General features: G+C 47.2%; 1 pseudogene across 1 annotated transcript in view; it reads right to left on the bottom strand.

Moving 5' to 3' along the window:
• The window catches only part of LOC149867232 (DNA polymerase epsilon subunit 3 pseudogene), an 81742-nt pseudogene extending 60980 nt beyond the window's left edge, over nt 1–20762 (bottom strand). The window contains exon 1 of the transcript XR_016441620.1: nt 20487–20762. The product of XR_016441620.1 is annotated as a DNA polymerase epsilon subunit 3 pseudogene (transcript). The remainder of the gene's footprint in view (nt 1–20486) is intronic.
• Nucleotides 20763–21696: the final 934 nt, after the last annotated feature.

Below are 21696 nucleotides of genomic sequence, written 5' to 3'. Positions count from 1 at the left end.
TAGACTAGAATTGCACATTTTAAGCTAAGTCTACCTTAGAAAGTTTTGCCAGTGGCTGACAGTACTAAACATCCGGAGAGAACATGATGTGTTCCAATTCTTGTAACTACACTGTGCATTCATATCACAAGCAGCTGCGTTGGCTGAAGGTGCAGTGAACCACAGGTGGGTAGAGGCTTGCAATCATATGACTGTGCATGTAAATGGCTACAAATTCTCAGGTGTTCAGAATGAAAATCAGTATATAACCATAAAGATTATATTTGAGATAACAAGAAAGATGGGTGCACTGTTTCCCTTCAGTCAGATCAAACAAACAGGCAAAGCACATGAGGTGAATGGGTCAAAGCTGAGGACACTTACATTAGGAAATGCAAACTAATGAGAGAAATGGCAACAAAACTACAAGGTGCTATTAGTGTACTGCCTTACAGCTTGTGAACATAAACTCTTTGCTTTCGTTCCTTTCTACAAGCACTGAGTGGCAAGCATGTTTTCCATGGAGTGAACAAGGATGTGGCAGAGTTGGGGAACACTAGGGCTAGGGAAAGACATTAAAAGAGCCTGTGTGTGGCAGGGCACTTTTGGTGCCTGCCATTTTAAGAGCAGGAAACAGGTAGCAGCCAGGTGCCTGATGAGGGCAGCCATTTTGGCCCAGGGATATAAACTAGGCTGCAGTTTGCTACAGGAAGAAACATCAGGCCCAGAGGCTGCTCTGTCCAGAGTCAGGAGGCAAGGACAGGGGCTATGGGGTGGAGGTGATCCCTTGTCCTAGTTACAACATAAAACTGCACCCTGCTGGGGAAGGGTGGCATAGTGGTGCTCTTACTGGTGTGGGAGCCTCCAGAAAATGCCAGGCCAGTTACCTCCCCAGTGAAAGGCAGGTCATGGCACCTTAATAACTCCATTCCTGCAACCCTGGTGGTATTCTAATGAGCGGGGGAAGCCCAGGGCTCAGTTTCATAGATTTCATAGACATTAGGGCTGGAAGGGACCTCGGGAGATCATCGAGTCCAGCCCCCTGCCCAAAGGGCAGGAAGTCAGCTGGGGTCATAGGATCCCAGCAAGATAAGCATCCAATTTACTCTTGATGTAGGTGCTTGAACCACCTCCGCTGGCAGACTGTTCCAGACCTTGGGGGCTCGGACAGTAAAGAAATTCTTCCTTATGTCCAGCCTGAAATGGTCTTGCAGGAGTTTGTGACCGTTCGACCTCATCATCCCTTGGAGCGCTCTGGTGAACAGATGTTCCCCAAGATCCTGGTGGTCACCCCTGATAAACTTATAGGTGGCCATCAGATCACCCCTGAGCCTGCGCTTTTCCAGGCTAAAGAGTCCCATGGCTCTCAGCCTGTCATCGTAAGATCTGTTTTCCTGACCTCTGATCATGCGCGTGGCTCTCCTCTGGACTCTCTCAAGCTTCTCCACATCCTTTTTGAATTGTGGAGCCCAAAACTGGACGCAGTACTCCAGCTGCGGCCTCACCAAGGCCGAGTACAAGGGGAGAATGACATCCCGGGATTTGCTCGAGAAGCATCTATGGATGCTCGCCAGCATTTTGGTCGCTTTACTAGCCGCAGCATCGCATTGGAGGCCCATGTTCATCTTGTGGTCAATGATGACCCCCAAGTCTTTTTCTTCTGTAGTGCTAACCAACGTAGCACTGCCGAGCCTATAAGGGTGCTGCAGGTTTTTCCTCCCAAGGTGGAGAACCTTGCATTTTTCGGTGTTAAACACCATGAGGTTCTCGTCTGCCCATTTGCTGAGCTTGTCCAGGTCAGCCTGGATCACCCGCCTATCTTCTGGTGTGGATGCTTTGCCCCAAAGTTTGGTGTCATCAGCGAACTTGGCCAGTCCACTCCTGACTCCAATGTCCACATCGTTAATGAAGATGTTGAACAGTATGGGTCCCAGGACAGAGCCTTGAGGGACCCCACTGGTCACAGGGCACCATGATGAGTGACTGCCATCAATCACAACCCTCTGGGTGCAACCACGAAGCCAATTTCCCAGCCAGCGGATCGTGGTGGAGCCAAGGCCACAACTAGGCAGTTTGGCCAAGAGGTGATCATGGGATACCAGATCAAAAGCTTTTTTGAAGTCAAGATATATGACATCAATCTCTTCTCCCTTGTCCAGGTGATAGGTCACCTGGTCATAGAAGGAAATGAGATTGGTCAAACAAGACCTACCCGCAACAAACCCATGCTGGCTATCCCTTAGGATGTTAGCCTGGGCCAGTCCCTCCAGGATGGCCTCCTTAATAAACTTTTCTAAGATCTTCCCCAGGATAGAAGTCAGGCTAATGGGCCTGTAGTTAGCCGGATCCACTCTCCTCCCTTTCTCGAAGATAGGCACCACATTGGCCTTCTTCCAGTCTTCGGGCACTACACCAGAGCACCAGGAGTTTTCAAAGATCCGTGCCAGGGGCTGGGCTATGACGCTCGCCAGCTCATTGAGTACCCTGGGGTGCAGGTTGTCAGGGCCAGCTGACTTGAAGGTATCCAGCTTCTCAAGGTGTTCCTTCACGAGGTCAGCATTGATGGAGGGTAGGGGATTCCCCTCACCCAGATTTCCCTGTCCCATAGCAGGCATGGGCATCCCGTGTGACTGATGAAAGACTGACGCAAAGTACCTATTTAATAGGTTGGCTTTTTCCTGGGCGTCAGTTGTCAGTTGCCCCATCTGGTTTAGCAGGGGTCCAACATTGCCCTTGCTTTTCCTCTGGCTCCCCACATACCTGAAAAAGGACTTTTTGTTGTCCTTGATGCCTGAAGCTAGTTGGAGTTCAGTTGCAGCCTTGGCTTTCCTGGTTTGCTCCCTGCAGGACCGGACCAGCGCGGAGTAATCCTCCTTGGAGGTGAATCCCATCCTCCATCCTTCGTAGGCTTTCCTTTTTAGCCACAGTAGGTCCGCTAGGTCTCTGGAGAGCCAGGAGGGCTGCTGTGCCTTCTTGCTGCCTTTCCTCCGTGTTGGAATAGATTTAGCTTGTGCATTGAGGATCGCTTCCTTGAGAAGCAACCACTCTTCTTGAACTCCCATCTCCCTGGGGTCATGGTCCCTGAGGGCCTGACCGACTAGCCTCTTGAGCTTGTCAAAGTCGGCTTTTCTGAAGTCAAGGACTTCTGTGTTGCTGACTGACTTGCCAGCTTTACGGCGGATGGTGAAGGTGATCAGCTCGTGGTCGCTGTCACCCAACTTCCCATCGATCACTAGGTCGCCGATTAGGTCGTCCCCCGTAGCCAGTACCAGGTCAAGCAGTGCTTTGCCTCTCGTTGGCCCATAGACCTCTTGGGTCAGGTAGAGGTCATCCACGCATGAGAGAAAGCTTTGCACCCGCTCAGATTTAGCTGAGTGATCTTCCCATGAGATGTCCGGGTAATTGAAGTCACCCATGACAACCAAGGTCCTGGAGCAAGCGGCCTCAGTCAGTTCCCGGGCAAACTCCTGGTCAAGCTCGGGACTTTGAGTGGGAGGTCTGTAGTAGACTCCCCCACCGTTGTGTCCCCTGTGCCGAATTCCCTACGAATTTTTACCCAGAGGGTCTCTAGCTGTCCATGCCGGTCGCCAACATCAGCTTGCAGGGACATGTAGCTTTCCTTCATATAGAGAGCTACACCCCCACCCCTTTTCTCAACACGATCCCTCCTGTACAGGGTATAGCCCTCTATACCCGTGGTCCAGTCATGGGTGGAGTCCCACCAGATCTCCGTTATCCCAGTGACATCATATTTCTTTGCACTGAGCAGGAGGACGAGCTCGTCCTGCTTGTTGCCCAGGCTCCTGGCATTAGTGTACAGGCAGGCAAGTGTGCCCTTGGGGGCTCTTGCCTTGGCCACAGATTGTGCCAGGGCTGGGGCAGGGGTGAGCTCCCTTAAGTGCCCCCTTAAGTGCCTTGGTCCGCTGGCTTTGCAAGGGCCGTTCAGCGGGCCAGCAGGGGCAGTAGTCCCCCCATCCCCCAGCGGGCTTAGTTTAAAGCCTGGTGGAGCAGGTCAGCCAGCCTGGCTTTGAAGAGCCTCCTCCCCAGGGGAGAGAGGTGGAGGCCATCTCTTCCCAGCAGCTCGCTGCCTCTCTCTCCAAAGAGCGGGCTGTGGTCATGGAAGCCAAAGCCTTCCTGATAACACCAGCGCCGCAGTCTTTGGTTCACCGCGTGGATCCTCCTCTCCCTCCTCAGCCCATAGCCCGAGACTGGGAGGATCGAGGAAAATACCACCTGAGCTCCCAGACCCCTAAGCCCCGCTCCCAACTCCCTGTAGCGCCTCATGACCTGGCTGGGGGTGCTCCGAGCCGTGTCATTGGTGCCCACATGAATAAGGAGCATGGGGTAGTGGTCTGTGGGCCGGAGGAGCTGCGGGATCCTCTCCGCAATGTCTCGGATGCGGGCCCCTGGGAAGCAGCAGACTTCCTGGGCTAAGGGGTCGGGGCGGCAGATTGCCCCCTCAGTGCCCCGCAGGATGGAGTCTCCCACAACAAACACCTTACGCTTTGTCTTGGGGAGAGTGAGGCCAGTAGCTACGGTTGAGCCTGGGTTGCCTGCGGGAGCTGGCAACTGAGCAGGCTCTGCTGGGGCTGCAAGAGGTGCGAACCTGTTGCTAAGCTCTGGCGGGGCAGTGGCCTTGGTGTGGCGGGCCTTGGGGCCCTTGACCACCTTGGTCCATGCCCCTGACTGGGCAGAGTGGGAGGTCCCAGAGTCCTCCTTAGTTGCGGAGGGAGACGGAGCTCTCCCCTGCGGCTCCCGGGGGAGAAGGGCCTGGCAGTAGGAGTCTATCTCCTGCTCACAGTCCCTGATGGCACGCAGTCTCTGGACTGTGGCCTGGAGCTCCTCCAGCTGGCGCGCCAGAGACCCCAGCAGGGAGCAGACCCCGCAAGGGGAAGGGGGCATGCTCCTGGGCCCCAGAACCTGAAAAAGGGACAGGCAGCCCCCGCAGCCAAGAGCCAGGGGCTCCGTCTGTGTGGATCCCGGAACCATGGGCTCCGTCTGGGTGGCCGTCTCTGAGGTGCCCAGTGGAGGGGCCGCAGAGCCCGAGGGGACCCGAGGGGTGCGGCGCGTGCCTATCTGTGTCATGCCTCTGGTAGGCTGGCTACGGCTGGGGCTGGCTATGGCTGGGGGGTCGCAGGCAGGGTCTCGTGCCCTCCCACACCCTCCCCTGCATGAACTCCACGCTAACTCAAGCGCCTGTTTACGCAGCCTGTTCGCGGGGCTCCCTGTGGGGCTGGGCCAAGTAGGGGCCTGGGCGGGGGCTTGACCCGGCCTGGCACCAGGCAGTGGCCTCCTCCCAGCAAGTGAGGAGTTAACCCCTTCCCACCACGAGCCCGCTTACCTCCGGCTGTGCTCAGTTAAGGAGCCCTGAGGCAGAGCTCAGGCTGGAGGAGGGACCTAGGGCCACATCCAGGTGGCAAAAGAAAGCCTGGGAGCAACGAGTAGAGATGATGTGAGAGAGGCGATGAACAGAATGGCCCCGTGAGTGTGGGTGAGTGAGGAGGCCCTGTGGGGGCATAGTGGCCCAGTGAGAGGCTAGGAGTGACATAGGCCTACAGTCATACAATCTCTCAGTAAACACTTAGGTGAAGGTAGCGAGAGACACCCAACAGACTGTGCCAGGGCTGACCGAGGAGAGGAGAGCTAAGCAGAAAACTGGGTGAGGCCAGGCAGCGTGAGTGTGGCCTCTGACAGAGGGCAGTATGAAAGAGGTTGGGTGAGAGCCAGAAGAGTGAATGAGATCCTAGTGAAAGAGAGGTAGCATGTGAGTGGCTCTCCAGGGCTGTTGAACAGAGCTACAAATGTGTGCCCAGTTTGCTATGGCCATAGGCCAGAGAAGTAACACCAAAGTAACATCTGCAAAGCACGGGACCCACGCAAGGGCAGTCAGAGCAGTTATTAGGCCCTTAACAGCAGGGTGAGTAATGGGTAGCATCCCATCTTAGTAACAAATTCTCATATTTTTCCATCAAGCCATGGCAGGAGAGCGAATTGGGTGGTTATGCCAGGAGCATGGTGGCCAGTAAAGATCTGACAAGGAGGCCACCCTGTTACACTGATCCTGAATTGATTAAATCTTTGCAGGTTAGTCTAACCTGCCTGGGCTAAACCTTTTTATAACTGTAAAAACATCCCCTCTGGACTGAAAAAGTGCAGGCACATGCCTGCAGTGGCTTGGGCTAGAAGTCAAAGGGGACCTCCCTTCCCTTCCATAGTGTGGAGGTGAGGGGGGTGTGGCCAGGCCCCAGGAGAATGCTCTAATTAGGGATGGGTTCCCCTCCACCCTCACCGGTCAGCGAGGGAGCCATCAGGGATTTGCACAGCATATAGTTACACAGCAAGAAGAATTCATCAGCCCATCAGCAAAACAAAAGGATCTCTTATTAGTTCAAGCTCTTCTTAAACAATTTGTTCCAAAGAAGGAACAAAGGGACATCACCAGCTACCTGTTGATTAACTCCTAAAATCCCTAAACGGCACTGTTCTGTCTGCCTTTGTCCTGTCTCCCAAAGCACAGACCATAGCCAGCATGAGTTTCATAGTTTCATAGTAGGGTCCGAAGGGACCTGAGCAGGTCATCAAGTCCGACCCCCTGCCATGGCAGGAAAAAGTACTGGGGTCAAATGACCCCGGCAAGGTGTTCATCTAGCCTCCTCTTAAAGACCCCCAGGGTAGGTGCCAGCACAACTTCTCTTGGAAGCTGGTTCCAGATCCTAGCCACCCTGACAGTGAAGTAGCGCCTCCTGATGTCTAGCCTGAATCTACCCTCTGCCAGCTTGTGACCGTTATTTCTAGTCACTCCTGGTAGTGCTTGGGGGAACAGGAACTTCCCCAATGCCAGCTGGTCCCCCCTGACTAGTTTGTAACAGGCCACTAGATCCCCCTTCAGCCTTTTCTTGTGGAGGCTGAACAGGTTCAAGTCCCATAGCCTCTCCTTGTAGGGCCTGCCCTGCTGCCCCCTGATCATGTGAGTGGCCCTCCTCTGGAGACTCTCCATGTTGTCCACATCCCTCCTGAAGTGCGGCATCCAGAACTGGATGCAGTACTCCACCTGCAGCCTAACCAGTGTTGCATAGAGGGGGAGGATCACCTCCTTGGACCCGCTTGAGATGCATCTGTGAATGCATGACAAGGTATGGTTGGCCTTCCTGACTGTGTTTCCACACTGTTGGCCCATGTTCATTTTGGCATCGATGATGACTCCAAGATCCTTTTCTGCCTCTGCACTGATGAGAAGGGAGTTCCCCAGCCTGTAGGTATGGTGCTGGTTCTTCCCCCCCAGGTGCAGCACACTGCATTTGTCAGTGTTGAAACCCATCCTGTTCTCATCCACCCACCCCTGTAACCTGTCTAGGTCTGATTGCAGCCTATTACTCCCTTCTAGCGTGCCCACTTCCTCCCACATCTTAGTGTCATCTGCGAATTTGAACAGGGTGCTTTTTACCCCCTCGTCCCAGTCGCTGATGAAGATGTTGAACAGTGCGGGCCCGAGGACTGAACCCTGCAGAACCCCACTGCCCACATCCCTCCAAGTCAAAAATGACCCATCCACCACCACTCTCTGGGTGCGGCCCTCCAGCCAGTTAGCGACCCATTTGACTGTGTAGGTGTCGACGCCACAGTCCCCTAGTTTTTTAATGAGAATGGGGTGAGAGACAGTGTCAAAGGCCTTCCTAAGGTCCAGAAAGACTACGTCTACTGCTACACCTTTGTCTAAGTTATGCTAGCTAATGCTGAGAGGTGTGTGTAAGGTGGGGTGGCGGGGAGAGGGAGAAATCTGTGCTTGACCAGGGAATGGTGAGGTGAAGGGGGAAACCGGGAAGATACCCTGTACCTGCAGTCTCTGCTGGAGCTGGAGCCAGGAAGAGGGGAGGGGCCAGCCCAGCTCTCTGGAATAGACAGCCCCACACAGCCCAGAGAGCATGCCAGGATACTTGAGGAGTCTGATTTAACTTAAACCAGGAAGGGTTTGGGACAGACGTTGCATAAACTGGTTTGACCCAAAACATTCAACCAGGTTTATCTCAAACCAGTTTCAGCCATTTTGAAACTGGCTTATGTGCACTGAATGCCTGTTCTGTTACAGGTTTAATCCAGTTTCTGATCACTTAAACTGGTTTATGTGTAATGTCTGTCCCTAGCCTATACCTGATGGTCAGCTATTTCCTGCAGCCTCTCCCTCTCTTGTTTCAATACATTCTTCATATCCTTTTGTACCTCTTCCTCCTACTCCCTTATGTTTTCTTTCCACACCTGGTCCTATTTTTTCCCTGTTGTTCCACATTTGTTTGACTACATCTGTGCATCATTATAGGTCCATAAGCATGTCCTCTCTGGAGCATCTCTAGCCTTCCCTCATCAGTGTCAGCCTGTTGCTGTTGTGGAGGATGTGCTTCTCAAGGAGACCCCAGCTGAGGACACTGATAAAAGACAGGGAACTAAATTATTCTAACAGCAACAGCACAAACGGAAAGATAACTGCAAAAACTGCCTAATATTTTTAGCTGTGGAGTTCTAAGGGGCAGTGCTGCTGAGTCAAGACTGCTTACTGTGTAGTGGTAATGGCATGCTTTGATAGCAGCTGACATGGGGAGCTGAATGGGGTATCAAAATTCACAGGACTTGGGAGTGAAGAAAAAGCAGGAAATAGGGAATGGTAGGAGCCAAAAAAGTGAAAATTTCAAAGATTATTGCAAGCTGTTGTGGTTTTGGCTGATATCTCGTTGCTGGCAGTGATGAAGGCCAGAGAAATTAATTGGTGCAAACAGCCAAAATACACTGTGGCTACTTTGCAATTTGCCTGTTAACAGCAATGGTGTTCTTGGAAGTCCTTATGGGAAGGTGTACTAGCATGGTAGAAGCACCAAAATATCCAAACCAAGGAACCTTTCTGATGGTTGTCCCAGAAGGTCAAAGAGATATCTGCATACAGGTGAACAGACTTGTCTGCAAGGGCATATAAGCAGCTTGATCACACTCACCAGACTCAACCTAGAGTGCAAGACATCATTTCTACGTCCCTTACTTTTTTGTTTACCCCATCCAAGCACATGAATGAAACACCTGGGACTAGGAATGCTCAGAGTCAGAAAAAAAAATCCTGCAGTCCACAAATTGCGATGGTGTATAATAGGGCATCAAAGTCTGCTCAGAGAAACCATCTATGTGCTGTACACTGACCCTGTTTCTATCTAAACACAGTAATGCCCACTGAAAGAAATGGAACATTATATAACAGAAAGTTCATCTCATTTGAGCTTATACTGTTAATGCTCTTGCAGACCTCTCCTAAATAAACCAGCACTTGCAACTTGACACTCCTTTTATTCTAGACATGAAGGAAAACGGCACCACATGCCAGGGAGTAAAAGCAAAATTACAGCCGTTACCAGAGGTGCCTTCCCTTACCTCACCACATTCTGTCCCTTGGGATTGGGTCTGGCTTCGACTGTCCCACATTTGGGACAGCAGATAGGTGTCCAAGAAAAGCTGGGGTCTCCTACAACATCCACCTCTTCCTCCTACTCCCTGGGGGTCAGTGTCCGCCACCTCTTCCTCATTGTGGCGCTTGAATCTTCCCTCCTCAGGGTCCTGCAAATTTTCAGAGTTAAAACTCAGGTGCTCTCTGGGTCCTCACAAAGCATGATGGAAAATACCTTGTCAAAGAGGAAGAGGAACATCAAGAGGAACAGATTCCCCCCAGAAGTGGTGTAAGCACCTACTCTGGACATATTAAACCTGCATTTAGATGATTATCTTGCTGGGGTCATCTGACCCCAGCTGACTTCCTGGCTTTGGGCAGGGGTCTGGACCCAATGATGTTGTGAAGTCCTTTCCAGCCCTAATGTCTACGAAATCTATGCAATCTGTGAAATTTAGTACTATACAGGGCTCACTGAGCACCTGAGATTGGGGAGAGGGCAGTAGAGGGGGGAGATGGCAGCAAGAAGGTTATGCTTACCACAGTAGACCAGAGGAAGGGAAAGGAGCATCATTTTGCTTATCTCACTGCCCCCCCCCCCCCACCTTCCCTCCCAGAGGCACTGTTTGGTGAGATGTTGCACTGCTCAGCTTCTATGGTAGGTATGGTCAGTGAAGGGCTTCTCCGGTTGCAGCAAAGATGGGGGATTTCTTGGTACCTCCTCACAGTCAGTTCCTTGGGCAGGTGCCTGCCTCATCCTGCCATAGTTATATCACTGATGTCATTGGAGTAGCCCCCACATTTTTGTTCCACAGGATCACCTTGTGGTAGACCTGATGTTAATCCACAACACCTCTTTAAAATCACTCCTCATACTTGGCCTGCACATTTTTGCTGACTTCCTGTCAATATCTGCCACTGCAGAGCTGGGCTTGCACAGGCTGAGATAAGCCAGAATCTCCTACTAGCTCCCGGCAGGAGAGCCATGTTTCAGTGCATGTTTCTCTTTACAAGCCTTACCCATTTGCTTGCACAAGCTGGCTGACAAGAGAGAGACTGTTTTGAAACCGAAGCATGTTCTAAGAGCTCTTGGTCAGCCTGACTTGGCAGCAGAATTCAAATTGTATTGTACTTTTGCTACTCACAGAGATGATGTTATTCAGCCAACAGAAACCTGGAGTTTGTCAGTTTATACACTTTGTATGTAGTCGCACACAATTTTTTGTAAACACAACTTGATTTCTGTTGACCAAAAAACCCATCTTACTAGTGTAGATTAGGCTTTGATTTAGGCAGGAAGGAAGAGCTACCTATGTAAGGGGAAACATAGCAAGCTCGTGTAAACCATAAGACAAAGAGGGGGTCATTGTTAAAGCTGGTGGGAGTGTCTGAGAATTTGTTTTCATTGCTAAGTGTGTGCTCTAAAGTACTTGGTGTTTATCTTCTTGTAAAAGCCTAGTGGCAGCAAAGCACCAACAGTTCTTATTGGGAGGCAACATCGAAATGATACTTTTATTGATCTTTCCTAGTTTACTTTACAGTAAAATTACAGGGCCTTATCTCCACTAGGATTTTAGATCAGGGCAGCTAATGGCTGTTAGTTATCTGTTGTAAAACACATTTTTGATTTTAAGTGGTGAAGACAAAGAGAAGTTAAGGTAAATGAGCTGATGAGGTCATCTCTAGATAGGGTTTTACTGCACAGACAAGGAAAGACTTTTGCAATCTGCCTCAACACAAAAATTCATCATCACAATGTTTCAGAAGGATTAGGTGTGTGGGGAGATAAAATGACAGTAGGCACAATTCAGACTACACTAAATGTCAGCATCATTTCAAACAGCAACAGGCCTCCCCACAGTTTATTAGTATAATCTAATGTCTATTTGATATCAGGGGACTAAGCTATGACATAACCTACTTTAAACATTTTAATTGGCTGAGGGATCTGGATCTGGGGTCTTGTGATGTTGGATCAGGAGTCAAGGCCTCCTCATCACACCATGGGAAAGGGGATGGGGATTTTCCTAAGCACTTCTGCTCTGATTGAGCATAGACTAGATACTAGCATTTGGATGCATTACTGAAGACCCTGACACTTGATAAGGAGAACCACTAGCAATGTCCAAGGACTTGGATCCCATGTAGGAGCCCCAAGAGTTTTGCATCAGGAAATAAAGAGAGTTTTATGCAAGTTATATAAAGGTACAGCACAAAATTCACCAAGAAAATGTAAATCACTGTCTCCTTTGAGATACACTGACCACGAGCAGGATAAGATTTTCAGATGGGCTTGGCTTTGGTTTAAAGTCAGTGGCTTCTAGGCCTGTGCAAATAGGCAGCTATTTGATTCAGCTTCAGATCTGGCTGCTTAAGATGCCAGGGATCTGATCCGGAGCTCTGGATCAGTTTCCGGCTTTGAGTTGGCTGAAGTGGCTCCAAAGCTTTGGCGATCCGGCCATAGGGTATAATGGGGAATCAATGAAATATCTATAACTTTGTTGTTTTGTGTCTGATTTTGATGACACTTGCAGGGGTGGTTGCCTCTGCTAAGAGCATGAAGCCTACCAAGTTTCAAGAAGATAGGTGCAGGGGTTGGGGGGAACTGCACCCCAAATTCTTGAAAGCAAAACTCATGTCACATGTATGTGTTACACCACAGGAGGGTGAAAACTGGAGAGGTGGTGGCCCCTGGTGAGGCCACAAAGCCTGCCGAGTTTCAAGGTGAGAGTTGCAGGGGTTTGGTAGAACTGCACCTCAAGCTGCTGACAGGCAAAACTCATGACATAGATGACCCTGTGTGTGTTAAGGCGCAGTGGGTTGAAAACTGCAGGGGTGGTGGCCCCTCATGAGGCCATGAAGCCTCTCAAGTTTCAAGGAGATAGGTGCAGGGGTTTGGGGGAAGGTGTACCTCAAGCTGTGGATAAGCAAAACTTGTGACATGGGTGACACTGTGTGTGTTTAGGCACAGCGGGGTGAAAGCTGCAGGCCTGCTAGCCCATGCTCCGGCCACAAAGCCTGACAGCTGTCAAGGAAGTAGGTGCAGGGCTTCTGGGTTCTGGGACCCTGCACCTCTAGCTGCTGACAGGCAAAACTCGTGACATGGGTGCTTGTGCAACTGACTGCCTCTGTCTCATACACGTGACATGAGTTCTGCTTTCAAGAATTTGGGATGCAGTTCCCCCAAACCCCTGCACCTTTCCTCTTGAGGCTTGGTAGGCTTCATGCTCTCAGCAGAGGCAACCACCCCTGCAATTGTCATCCAAATCAGACAAAAAACAACAGAGTTATAGATATTTCATCGATTCCCCGTTATACCCTATGGCCGGATCTCTGAAGTGGTTCCGAAGCTTTTCCGAACTGCTTTGGAAATCCTAAAGAAGCCAGAGCTTTGATCCAGACAAGTTGCTTTGGCATCCGAAGCATCCAAATCTTCTCTGGATCCGAAGCGCAGTCCAAAGCCTCGCACAGCCCTAGTGGCTTCCACTGACTTTAAACCAAAGTAATAAAGTCACTGACTTCAGTGAAAGCAGAGCTTGACCAATGCTAAGCATTTTTTTAAATACCACTCATAACATCTGACCTTTATTTAATCCATTTTAATACTGATATCACATAACTAATCTACGCTCTAAAAAAAAGGTAACTAGCTTATGGATCCACTTCTGGATAGGTCACCCAAACAGGCTGCTTGAGTGTGGCCTTCTTAGCCAGGTCTTAATGAAAAGCTCACCTAGACCTAGGGCCTATATGTGGATACAAAGATACTACATGGTTACAAGACTGGTGTTCTGTGCACATCCTAGCACTCTCAACCCACCTTCTCTAAACTGAGACTGGCTGATGTGTTAAAAAACATGCTCTTACTCAACTGGATGTTATGAATTTGATGAATTACTGAATAAAATTACCACTTGGTTTATAGAAGATAACATACTATTTGATCAACATGTTTCCTTCTGGTTTTAAAAATATATTCATCTACTAATTATTCATCCTATCCATATGTGCTGAACTTTATTTAGGGGTATCGTTTGTTACTTTGTTATATACAACAGTTCATGTGGTGCTTTTACTCTTTGTTTTCCATTGCCCCCAAACGTCTACAAACCATGCTAGATAAAATAAACAAACTCCTAAAAAGAGTATTGCTGAATCTCTAATATCTGCCCCATTAATTAATACTACAGCAATAAATGGAGCCACCTTCCCAAAAGCACGGACAAAAGAAAAAGGACACATACGGGTCAAGCTACCTTCTTGTTTTCTCTTTCCCATTCCTCTCCCTCACATGCTCTTTTACCATTATTTGTTAAGCCAAGTTTATTATTTCCCATGGTGGGAGAACGATTATGAAAAGGCTGTAGTGATGAGATGGGTCTTAACTTTGTTCTTACGAGTGTTGAGATTCATGCTGACACTGGTGCCATCCTAGCATTATGCCATCATAGGAGTCACAGAGGCATAATGGCAAAGCCCTGTCCTTGCCTTCCACGAGTACTGCTGTTCAGTTGCCAGAACCTCCTTGGTTACCAGTCAGCATAGGCACAGTGGTAGAGCAGGACGAACAAAAAATTAAATGGAAGAGTTACATTTAAGGGAAAATGTAATTTCATGAAAACTTAGATGTTTCACAGAAAACATGATTTTTTTAAAGAAAAATTTTCAAAACTATTAATAATTCCTTTTGCTTCTCTAATCTAGCTTAGACTCTTGTTTTGTTTTATTAGTACTGTTTTGACATTACCTTTACAAAATTTTCAATATGGTCATTTCAATGCTTCTAAATTTAGATATTTTCCAAAATTTCTAAACTGAGAAGTTTTGCTTTGTCCTGATTTGGAACACAATTTCCATTCTTTATTATAAAAGTTCTGCTTTCTGACCAACTTTAGTTGGGATCGCAACTAAGGTCATTAATGACATAACTGAAAGCATTCCTTATTTTATTGTAGGACCTTGAAAATTAGTACAAAGACACTGAGCTTGCATGGTTTATCCAGTGTCTTTTCACCAGCTACAAACACTGCATGTCTAAAATATTTGAAAGACTCCTAAAGAAGGTAAAGCACCCAACTTCCTCAGCGCATCTATTTCTGTTAAGCTCTTCCGAAAAAAATTCAGCACATAGTTCAACCACAGACCACTAAACCAAGCCTCTTGTTCATGGGAAGTATCACTAAAGTGTCACCTCCCACAAAAAAAGAGAAAAAAAGCACCATGGAGATATCAAAAAAAAGAGAAGAAAAAGAAACTGGAATGTCTACAAGCTGTTCTTAGAATTCATCCCTAATGCACATATCCTTATTTGCCATTGAAAACAGTCATTTAGCCATTTATGTCATTGTTAACTAACTGCTGGTGGTTTAACCCCAGATGAGAAGTTAGCCTATACACCTAAGGTTTGGTTTAGAAAGAAATTAAGTGGTGGAGGGTAAGCAGACCTCTTAGATGGTCACATCTGCTTCCCATGTGTAAGTCCATGGTCATGGAAAGCCTGCTGACAAACACAAGCTACAAAAGAGAAAGGCTTTTAAATATAGCTACATCAGCCTTCAATTTGTTTTTTTTTCTGAACTGTGCAAAGCATATATGCTGTGTGCAGAACATTAAGCAGCTATAACTATATTTTATAACAATAGTATCATTCTTTGTGTATGTTAGATGGTGAAAGCTTAGTATGAAGTTCCATCATTTGAGAGCAGAGATGGGCTTTCAGTATTTGCTTTAAGTCCCAAACTTTGGAGGCAAGGGCATAGGACTGAAAACCAAAAGTCAGGTCCAGCACTGAATTCTACAAGCAGTGTTCATATTTGGTTCAAACTTGGTAATGTTAGAGAGTTCTCACTTCCTAAATGTAGATTACAGTCTTAAAAACAGATTCCCTTGGCTGCACCAAAATCTAGGATCCAGACACTGTTCAAATATTGCAGTTTTGGCCTTACTGGAAAGTGGCCCTACAGTTGCTTTCTTGGACCTGTAAGTCACTGTTTGACCTGATGTACTTAATAGTTAGGGATGTATGAGGCTTCAGACAGAGCTTCACATTCAGAGAAGCTTCGGACACTTCGGGGTTGGAAGCAGCACATCTGGGTGGAAGCGTTGGCCTCGTTCGGCTTCCCGAAGCGGTTTGGAGCCGCCTCGGAGATCTGGCCATAGGGTATAATGGGGAGACAATACAATATCTATAACTTTGTTGTTTTTTTGTCTGACTTGGATGAAATATTCAGGGGTGGTAGACTCTGCAGAGAGGCTGAAGCTTGCCAAGTTTGAAGAAGTTTGGTCCAGGGGATTAAGGGAAACTGTACCCCAAATTCTTGAAAGCAAAACTCCTGTCATGTCTATGTGTTACAACACAGGGGGGTCAAAACTGCACGGGTGGTAGCTCTTACCAGAGCCTCTCTTCCCAAAGTATATTACAGTTCTAGACCCTGCCTCCTAATCAATTCCCTTGCAGCTTCTAAAGAATCTAGAGGGACCTACTTGTAATTTCCTTAGCCAATGCCTCGGAGGTTTACAGTCGCTTTGGCCTTGCCCACACACACACACACACTGTGTGCTGTGCAAAGCACAGCGTGTGTGTGTGTGTGTGTGCGCGCGCGTGCGCATGTGTGTGGTGAGCAAAACACAGTGTATGTGTGTGTGTACGCCTGTGTGTGTGTGTGTGTGTGTGTGTACGCCTGTGTGTGTGAGTGTGTGGCAACCAAAGCACAGTGTGGTGAGCAAAGTGTACAGTGTGTGTGTGTAGCGAGTAAAGCGCACAGTGTGTGTGTGTGTGTGTATGTGTGCGTATGTGTGCATGCATGCAATGAGGGAGGGAAAGGGAGTGTGCATGTGTTTGTAGGGTGAGTCCCACAAGCAACCCCACCATACAGATGTACCCACACCTCCCTCGCACTGCCATACATGCAAACCCCCACACCTGCACCCCCTCACACACTCCAGCTACCCTCCCCCCACACGCTTTCCCCCACAAACCCCAGAGCCACCCACACCCCACATATTTACACATACATGTTCCCCCACCCCACACCTCACACACCTATCCACCCCCACAAAACCCCTCACATACCCATATCTTCCCCACATGCACCCCCACAAAACTCCTCACGTATGCACACCCTCCCCACATGCCCACACACCCACAACCTCCCACAAATCTCACAGTATACAAGAGCAAGACTTAATGTCACTGACTTCAGTGCCATTACTCCCCCCCCACTCCCTCACAGTATACAAGAGCAAGACTTAATGTTAATCTATTTTGCAATTACCTCTATGTATACTACACAAACACATGTAAATCAGGACAAAAATATTTTTGAAATCAAATTAATGAATGTTGTAGATGTTTGATTTTCAGAATATAATTTAGTGTTCTTCAGGGTCTGAAATGGCAAAACCCCCTGCTGAAAGGAATATTTCCAGGGGGCAAAGGGAGGGGCTTCTTGTGGCAAAGGTTGGGGGGTCAGGGGGCAGGACTTCTGGTCCCAAGATGGCAACCAGGAGGCGGGGCACATGTCAAGGGGCAGGGCTACCCACGCAGCCCTTCACAGCTTGCTAAAATTCAATAAGCAGCCCTCTGCCCAAAATAATTGCCCACCCCTGCTTTAAGGCCAAATCTGAACAGTCGCCTAGCCAAGCTGGAGACTGCTATTGGGAAAATAAACTCTATTTACTTGCTTCCAGTCTACATGTACCCCAGCCTGAAAGTTAGTTAGGATATGTGGTTTAGAGTCCTCAGTTCATGCCCTCGCATTGCTCTGAGCCGCTCCAAAGATAGAAAGCCTGGCAGCGACAATGGGGCTAAAACCTTCACTTAGCAAATTTCCTTCCCTTTTACAATGCAAATGGAATTTGTACATCTTCCACAGAAACCTCTCTAGCTTGACTCACTTGCAGAATTAATAGCAGACAATAGAAAATATGACATGAATAGCTTTTGTCTTGCCAAATCTATCAGCCTTTACTTTGAAGCCAGCATTATGGAATTAGGTGCCATGACTTTTTTTTAAACCCATTCTTCTCTGCTCTATTCGAAAATAAAATATTGGTTAAACCTTTGATTATTATTAAAAACACCAGCTCTCTCTTCTGCACATTTTTCTTTAACTTTGGCTTTTAATTTCCTCACAACTTCCTTGGCTGGTTTGTTCACTTCACTCACTCTTGTTTTTAACTCCCTCACTGTACTACAGCTGAGGAAATGCATTTCATATAGTCTAGTTTAGCTTTTCCATCAGTCTTCTTAGATTGTACATTTTTTCTTAAACTAGAAGCCCTTTCTATTTTTAATCTCTGGGGCAGCAATCTTGATTTTGACAGTGCACTAGCATGATAGAAATAATAATACTATTTTGGCTAAATGGCAGGAGGTTTTAAATCTAGTATTATTACAGTAACAAAGAAACCCTCAATCTTTCACCTCACGAATGCCCCAATTCAAAGTGTTTAAAGCATGTTAGGCATCTGAAGACTTCATTTGATCTCAAGTACCTTGTTGAATCAGGGACAAATAATGGGTTTTAATGGTATGATCCTAATAAGAAGAAAGATTAATTCAGTGGCTGAAAATCACCTTCTTTTGACTGTATAAAACATGAGCATGAAACAGAAATTCAAATTATTATTTTCTCATTGCAACTATTTAGATATATGAAGTTTATAAAAGGCCAAAAGGGATCATTATAATCATTTAAGCTGAGATTTTTAAAGCAACCTAAAAGGTATATAACATCCATTTCCAATTGAAAACCAATTTGTGACTGAAATCCCTAATGTCTTTGGGCCCTTTAGAAAATCTTACCCCTAGGCTGGGATTCTACATGACATGATCCAGCAACTTCTGCACTAAGAGAAAATAAATCTTCCTTTCTGTGGGGTGTACACTTACCTCCTGGAAGTGGGGGGCAGCAGGCCACTCAGTTGCCCCTTAGGGATTCTGGAAAGGAAAGACTCAGCCAGTCTTCTCCCCAAACCAGCAGATATGAGAGAAGGGTTTGAAGATCATTTGGACCACCAAAAGGGAACATGAAATATCATTTTGTAAAAGATAGCAAAAGATAGTTATGGAAGATGTGTAGTTTAAGACTGGAAAGGAACATGAACATGTAGGAGAGGAAGGGACCACCTGGGCCCTAAAATCCAGCCCCATGACACCACAAACAACCATATAACAAAGGTGGAGTCCAGAAAGTTACACAGAAACATCCATTCAGGTTCATCAGCACTCCAACATGGCTTTGAGCCTCTGAAATACAGACACGTAGCAAGCTCATTAAGAGCCTGGGGCAGGGAAGGTATAGGGTATAGCAACCACCGTAGACAGGAGTGGGGAGGGGCAAATATGGTGAAGGGGAAGGGAAGCCTTACCTTCCTCTTCCTGGCAGTTGATCCTGGTGCCCCATTCACTCCCCCTCTTTCCCAGATACATACATCTTGACAGGGGTGGCTGGTGCTTCCTGAGTCTGGGGGCGCACAATTTGTGGCCGGGCCTTGGGGCAGGCCAAAAGCCCCATATCCACTCCTACACTTCTGTGCCATGGCTTAGTGCCCCTTCCCCCCCAACACACCACTGGCTTGCAGGGCAAAAAAACTGGCCCTTCCTGAGTGGTGCTGAGTCAGGAGTCAATCTTGCAGGGGAGGGGGGGAGCACATGCCCCCTCAGTGCCCTCCATACCAGTCACCTGTGCATCTTGAGTACAGGGCTATGCCTGCTCTGGCAAAGGTTCCCTGGAGGAGGAGGAGGAAGTGAAGGAGCACCATTCTGCTCACTTCTTTTCCCCCCACCTCCCAGATACACAGGTTGGTGCAGTGCTGCACTGCCCAGTAGGGCTATGTGAGCTTCAGTCCCTGATTTGATTTGGCGGAGATTTGGCCTGATTCAGTGGCCAAATCTCCAAATCCAAATAAAATCAGAGGACCCTTTAATCTCTACGAATCAAATCAGAACCTGCCAAATTGATTCGGGGAGATTCGGCGATTTGGACATAGACACAGCTTTAAACGTTTTTTCTACATGCCTCTAGATAGCAGGTGGGTCATGAATGCTGTGATGCTGGGGTGCATGGAGTATCCCACAGAAATGCGTGGGGCTCCCCAGCGCACTTGGCAGCAGACCGGGAAGTGAACTAGAAGCACTTCTCACCGAGGAGTGCATTGGGGGGGCCCCCCCACACCTCCCTGTCTTGGCAACTAGTGCCTCCTGAGTGTGTTGGGGCATCCAGGGTCCCCCTATGGCAATTGCTCAGCCAGGGAGACAAGGGGAGGGGCCTGCCTACTCCCCAGCAGACCTAGAATTGGACCAGAAGTACTTCTGGTCCACTTCCAGGTTTGCTGCCAAGCACATGGAGGGTGTCCCTGCACTCCTGTGGGACACTCCATCCACCCCACCATCACAGCATTCACAAGCTGCACTAGTACCTCAAAGTATGTAGAAAAAACATTTCAAGTTGTGTTTATATTCAAATTACTGATTCTCCGAATCAGCATCAAATCTTCAGATTTTGATTCATCCAAACTGAATCAGGGACAGCAATCCAAATCAACAAATTGAATCACTGTCCCTGATTCAGGCCAAATCTGAATCCCAATTGAATAGGGCTTGTTTCATCCACCCCTACTGCCCAGCACCTATGGCCAGGCAGAGTTAGCAGAGGGTCTCCCTGCTCTGGCAAAGCCTCTGTGCTGTGGGGTAATTCTGGCACCCACTCATAGTTAGTGCCCGGGGCAGTGCCCAGCTTACCCCATCCTAGATATGCTGAAATGCCAAGGAACATGAGGTTAAATATGCCCAAACAATTCTGGGAGATGAACCAACTGTGTTGTTAACGAAGGGTCCTCTAACTTTTCTGGAGAAAACAGGGATTGTGGGGAAAAATGGTGCAAAACTTCACCCACTGGTTCCTAAGCTAATGGTTTATTCTGGCTAGACCTTCTCCAGTTTGCCAGGATTTTACTGTTTTATACTACCCTTGAATTATATGCAAACATTAGAAGCTGCAAACCCTAGAGAACATCAGAGACTGCTGAAATCATTTCAACTGAACCCAAGCCATCTGCTTTGGCACAGTTACATCTGTCTTACCTTTGCACACTCCACAGGGTTGGGCTTTATTAGGCTTTTCTTCACACTCCGTATCACTTTGGCTTTCATTAGTTATTTTCTTAAGAAAATTAGGTCAAGAATGCACATCATTAGTGATGCAGGCTTATTATTGATCCATCCACTGCTTTACAAACTGCACTGCTCACAGCTTCTTGCAGAGATGATTATATCCTCCTTCATGTATCTTCAGCACATTAAGATCCACTGCCAAAAACTGATCTTCCAATAGAGAAATACCGAAGAGTCTCTGGCCAAAATTTTCATAAGTGGCTGTGAGTGCCTATGTATGCGTGACATTTTAATGGGTCCGCATTTTCAAATAAGAGAGAGAGAAAGATTTTTTTTATTTGAAAAAGGCATAGCATATTTTTGTATTTCTATTTATTTAATAAAAATAGTTAATGTTCCCAAACCTTTTCAATCTTGGCATCTCCAAACAGCAAGTCTAAAATACTGTAACTTTTTTTTACAATTCATTTCATTGTCAAAGTAAAATATGGTTTGATATATTTTTGTAATCTGCTTATATTTAACATACTGTTTAAATAAATCTGTTCATACTTATGACTACACAATGTACATCAATTGCTGCCGGCTCTTTTCTGGAATAAAAGACTTGGTTTCATGTGAATTACCATAAGGATATTTGAATAAACATTTGATGAGTATAAAACATTTTGTATATGAGTATAAAACATATATAATAAAACATTTTATAATATAGACCATCAAGTATATTACAAAAACATGGTCCTGTTGAAAAGTTACAGAAATATTACATTTTCATTTATTTATACCACATCATAATTTCAATAGCAGAGGGCCATTTCTTTGGCTAAAATTAACAATGACACCCAGGATTTGAATAAATGATCCTCGTGTTCTCATGTTTGTTTGTTTGTTTGTTCACAACTCTCCCAAAGCAATGTGCTCAGAAATTAAGCCCTATGTTTGCCAGCTGGTATGGGAGAACGTAGCTGGAGGTGGGAATTAATTTACATGAAAGTTGCTTTGGATTTTGCAGAAAAATATGAAATGTTTTCTGCTTTTCCCTGGTCATGAATTTGACTTGGCTGAGGGCAGGAGTAATTGGTTTACACAGAACATACGTTACTGTTTAAAGGTTAATGCTGTTTACATTTTATACTACACACGCTTCTAAGGATGTACATTTTGCAAGCTAAATTCC

The sequence above is a fragment of the Crocodylus siamensis genome, chromosome 4, assembly GCF_052110815.1.
Source record: "Crocodylus siamensis isolate JL-2025a chromosome 4, ASM5211081v1, whole genome shotgun sequence".
Taxonomy (NCBI): Eukaryota; Metazoa; Chordata; order Crocodylia; family Crocodylidae; genus Crocodylus; species Crocodylus siamensis.
The sequence above is the reverse complement of the archived record's forward strand: the minus strand, read 5'-3'. Positions and strand labels throughout refer to the sequence as shown.